Source organism: Pinus tabuliformis, chromosome 5_2 (assembly GCF_031772625.1).
Source record: "Pinus tabuliformis cultivar Carrire ecotype Pingquan chromosome 5_2, CPIR1, whole genome shotgun sequence".
Lineage (NCBI taxonomy): Eukaryota > Viridiplantae > Streptophyta > Pinopsida > Pinales > Pinaceae > Pinus > Pinus tabuliformis.
In genome coordinates, this window is record NC_142306.1 from 761826999 (window position 1) to 761832832 (window position 5834).

The following is a 5834-nucleotide window of genomic DNA, read 5'->3' on the forward strand; positions in this document are numbered from 1 at the left end:
AACATGTCACAATATTATTAACTATGGAGATGAATTTCTCATTTTAATATCTAGATTCTTGTAAATAGTTTTTGTTACACTACTATGGGGCAATATCAACATGGCTTATAAACATATGCTCAATATCACATACATTTTAGAAACATGTAACAATATTCTTAAATATAGAGATTAACTTCCCACTTTACCATAAAAATTCTTGTAAATAGTTTTTACTACAAATGATAAATCACTACTATCTCCACACAATATTTGTACTAAACAAATCCACGGCTCTAAAAAATAAAAATACATTAACTATAAAATCTCTACCTCTACGAATCAAACAAACCCTTAAAACTTAATTCTTTATTTGTCCATACTCACACAAATATTTCAATATATTCCCTAAAATTTAAATCTCTACTATTCAGTTAATAGTTTACACGTTACATAACACCTCTTCCAAATTCTGAATATCCGAATTCTGAATTAGGGACCTATTCTGAATATCCGAATTCTGAATTAGGGACCTATGGGCATAAAATAAATATTATTTAAATTTTATCCAATTTCGCCTACGTCTAACATCATCCGGCTACGACATCAACTAGCAACCTGTCGCGTGAATATCCATTTGATGGAAAACCTAAACGAAAACTTTGACAGAAATATTGGCAAACCACTGTAAAACTTTTGGGCATCAGGCCGCAACGTTGACTTCTCACTGTGAATAGCTTGAAGATGTTGAAACCTTATCACCCATGGACTGATCCATAACATCCACCCTAAACGAATCCATCTGGATGTCTGGGAGCGGACCTTCGCCTTGCAGTATTTGACACACTTGCCGTATCCCCAGCCTTCTCTTCGGCTCGGTAATAGAGCACAATAAACCCAGTTTCAGCACCTTCTCCATTTCGCCCGCGTCGTATTCATTCCCCAGCTTCGGATCTGCTGCATCGAGCAGACTCCCATGTGCGTACAGCTGCCACACCCAGCCCACCAAAAGCAGTCGTTCAACATCGGTGGATAGGTCCACGGGCTTCCTCCCGCAGGCCACTTCCAACAACATAACGCCGAAGCTGAACATGTCGGAGCTCGGCGTGGCCTTTCCCGTTTTTGGGAGCTCCGGCGCTATGTACCCCAGCGTTCCCACCACGTGACTCGTTCCAGGATTCTCTCTGTGTTCATACAGCCGGGCAAGGCCGAAGTCCCCCAGCCGCCCGTTGAGCTCAGAATCCAGCAGCACGTTGCTCGACTTGATGTCTCTGTGGATGACCCTCTTCTCCCATCCCTCGTGCAGATAAAGTAGACCTGCCGCCACGCCCTTCAAGATCGCGTATCGCTGCGGCCATGGCAGGACGGTCATCGGTTTCCCAAATATGAGTTTATCCAGGCTGCCGTTGGGCATGTAGTCGTAAACGATGAAAAGCTGTTTCTGCATCCTACACCACCCCCGGAGTGGAACCAGGTTCCTGTGCTGCATACGCCCCATGGTCGAGATCTCTGCCACGAACTCCTTCATTCCCTGCTTGAATTGCTTCATTAAAGATTTCACCGCGATTTGCTGGCCACTGCCCCTAAGAACGCCCTTATAAACCTTTCCGAAACCCCCCACGCCCAAAACGTTTTCATCACGGAATCCATTTGTGGCGATGTTGAGCTCCCTGTAAGAGAATCTATGCGGCCAGAACTCACGCTCCCATTCTTCTATTATTTCTCTGCGCTTCGCTCTTCTGAAAAACATGGCCGCAACCAACACAAACAAGATAACCAGAACGGCCACTGTAACGCCGGCTATCCATCGGTGACTGGAACGCTTGGAATAAATTTTAGCAAACGAAGGGAGACGCGAGATATCGAGTGGTGCCGCCGTGCCTTCTGTGGTGAAGCTCCACGCCAAAACGTAATGGTCTTCAACGAGATTTCCCGTAGCCGCCGAAAAGCCAACGAACATATTCTCTTGCAGAACGTTCTGCAGATCGATTTTCTGTGATATAAGTGGCTTCTGCGGTCTTGGCAAGCCAGCCAACGTTATGGTAACGTTAACCTGGCTCTGCAGAGAGTCGTAATCGATCCAGGCCTGTATATTGCTTCCGCACTGGAGATTGATTCCATGGAATTCCTCCCTATTCCAATATCCAGCATTTGCGGTCTTCACCGAGATGAGGCTGTTGATGTCCACGCCCACGTGATTTTCCTTGGGGTCCTCCAATTCCACGCTCCTCGTCGTATCGAACTCCACGGCGAACAAGTGATTGTATGCTTGCCCGTTGCTGGTACCGTTAACCAAGCCTATATACTCCGATGCCAGACCGGCCATGAGAGTTGCGTTGGGTGCAATGAAGAAGGCTATTCCGTGACCGCCAGCGTCAAGGTGGGGATTCACCATGCTGAAAACAAAGGTAGTGCTGAAGGAGGAAAGTGTCCCGTTGCTTTTCATCTGCACGGGAGTTGAATACAGCGCCCGGCCGAGCACCCAGTGCGTGTGATTTGTGAGGGCCACCGCAGATCGGGAGGGAATGAGTGTAGCACCTGCCTCCAAGATCAAGTTGGTTCCATTGAATTCGTTGAAGACAAACGTGGTAGGAAAAACTGGTATAACAAGGGAGAAGATTACCATAACAGTGAGGCTGCTGACACAAGGTTTCAGAGAAACGGGCAGGGCATAATTTTTTTTCCAAGAGTCCATTGCTTCTCTTTTTCCTGTCCGTTCCATATTTGCTGAACACACCATCACATATATATTATGAACGCGCAATGAACAGTGAATCATAGGAGGGGGAAAGTCGACCACACAATTTTTTCTCCTCGACCCGCCCGCCACTTTTAAAAAAATCAATATCCCACTCAACTCAAGGACCCGCCGATGACGACGAAATTCGATGGTGACTTAAGTCTTCAGAATTGAGACTTGAATGATTGCAGAAAGTTCAAAATAAACCATAATAATTTAATAATAAATATCACACTGAACAACAATTTTTAATAATCTCATAAAAATCAATTAGACTATTCGCACTAAATTTATTTAATTATTCGGTCGATATGCCTTCTTTGTGAGTCAGTTCACTTCACTTTTTCTTATATCTTTTTGTCGCGCTTGTGATATTTGTCTAAACATCTAATAAAGTTTTTTTAAAGACTTTGGGGTTTTCTAAACACTCTAACACTTCAGTGTTCAAGCTATGTTTTCTTGTTCAATATATTTGGTTCTTCTCATTCATTGATCCTATTCACACCACATATTCCATTTAATTTAGCAATCTCATTGCTCACCATTCCAATAATTTTTTCCATTTGATGAACCCATTAATCACCACAACACATTTTTTTCCCCTTACTGATCTCACTATTTCCCAATGGATATGGAATTAGTTTTCAAATAATTTGTAAATATAAAACTCAACCTTATCTTTTTCAATTTTCATGTTCATGCTATGAAATTATTGCCACACATTGTCAACTAGGCCTTCATGGCAACATGTAGACAAAACACCAACAAGGGACACATGGTCTGGCTTCAAACCATAGTGCTTCATTTGTTCAAAAAGACACAAAGCCTCCTTCCCACACCCCTGTATGGAATATCCCACAATAAATGCATTCCATGAGACCACATCCTGACCAGGCATTTCATCAAACACTTTACACGCATTATTTATAACCCCACATTTGGCATACACGTCTACAAGTGCACGTGCCACAAAGATATTATGCTCAAATCCACTTTTAATTATGCCTCCATGGATATTTTTCCCACAACCCAAGGCTGTCAAGCTTGCACGGGATGAGAGAACACTTGCGAATGTGTCAGAGTCTAGCTTGACGCTTATCCTATGCATATCTTGAAATAGATTCAGGGCCTCTTCGAAACAACCATTTTGAGCAAACCCTGCAATCATTGCATTACATGGGAACACATCCTTTTGAGGCATTTTCTTAAAGAGCTCAAAGGCCTCATCAACATACCCACTTTGTGCAAACCCAACAATCATTACATGCCATGAAATAGCATCTCGTTCAAGCATTTTCTCAAACAATTCTAGGGCTTCATCAAGGTATCCCCTCTGCATATATCCTGCAATCATCGATATCCACGACACAACATTACGTTTCAGAATTTCCTGAAAAAGTTTCATCACATCGTCAACACAGCCATTCTGGACATATCTAGCCACCATCGTAGTCCATGACACAACACTCCTCTCGAACATCTTTTCAAAGAGCTCAAATGCCTTACAAATAAGCCCTTTCGGCACATACCCAACCATCATGGCATTTTGTCAAATACTTTGAGCGTATCCTCAATACCCCCACCTTTAACATACATATCCATCAGGGCACTCCCAGAAAACACATTTGACTGAAGCCCACTTTTAACTACAACTTCATTTACTTCCCTACCATGTTTCATCCCCGCTATGTTGGCACAGGCAGGAAAAAAGCTTGTGAAAGTGAACTTATTCGGTTGAATACATGTTCTTTTCATTTCATAGAAAGCTTTCATGGATTTCTTCTGAGTCCCATGGTGCACATATGCTACGATCATAACAGTCCAGGAGACGACATTTTGCCTCTGCATCAAATCCAAAATTTCGTAACTAACTTTGGTTTGCACAATAACTTTTTCCCATACTTTGGTGTTAAAGTTTCGCAATAAAGAGTTCATCAAATAGGCTGAGGAGATCATCTGTTGAACCCATAACAAGCACAATGAACATCAAGATCAACACTGTGTTTCTCACATGATTGAAATTAGCAACCAAATTTGGTTTCCCCTCCAAAAAGAGAGATACTCTAGAAGTTAACAACATTGAGGTACTATATGTATTCAATGCTCAAAAAGTTAATGCATTGGCAATATACACTGCCCTGTAATTTATTTCCAATGTTTAATGGCTCAAGCATTATGTTCTACCTCTGTTGAACCAACTAGATGAATATCCACAACAACCACTTCATTCATATTCAGAATATATTACATCACATATTGCTACACTTCAATCAACCATGCACTTAATTACATTTGGAAAACACAATCATCCTCAATAATATTAACGAGGCTTCCCAAGTTAGGATATTAAGAATGACATGAAAAACACAAAGAGAGAAAGTAATGTATGAGTCAAACAACATGCACTTACAATGCAATGTTGTCATTTTTATTTCATTTAAAAACATAAAATAAAAAATACGACTATATATATATATATATATATATATATATATATATATATATATATATATATATATATATATATATATATATATATATATATATATATAGTAGACGCAATCGTTTGATCTTACTACTGATTGTGACAATGATAATTGGCAATATGTCATACACTCCTCTTACAAGAAATCAAGTTTAGTAAAGTCCAATTAAATTTAGTAAATGGAATATGAAACTGTGAAAGAAAAATCCAACTTCAACTACTTAAGCAATTTAACCACCAACCATAAAATCATACTTTGTTCCAACAAATCCTGCTACGATTTTCTCAAAATATGAAGCTTATTGTCATGGCTTGATATACCACAAATTTGATTTTCCTTTTTTTTTTTTTTTTAATTTAATGAGAATTTTGTTGAAAATTGTATTGCATTTAATTGATAAGAATTTTAATTATAGATTGTTTTCATAATATTAATTTGATATGGGCACTAGGTTGGTTCTTGATGTATATGATTACAAATTATAAACTAGCAATTTCCCCTAAAGGTGCAAAGATACACCAAAGGAATGAGAAAATCATCTTGGAAAACTAAATCAATAGATATAAAAACTCCTATTTCTAATAGAATAAGTATTAGATAAATACTATTTGAAAAAAATTGAGGAAACT

The 5834-nt window shown here is 39.7% G+C and overlaps 1 pseudogene; it reads right to left on the reverse strand.

The window, feature by feature from the left end:
• Positions 1 to 703: 703 nt before the first annotated feature.
• LOC149161519 (L-type lectin-domain containing receptor kinase IV.1 pseudogene) lies at positions 704 to 2701 on the reverse strand (annotated as a pseudogene).
• Positions 2702 to 5834: the final 3133 nt, after the last annotated feature.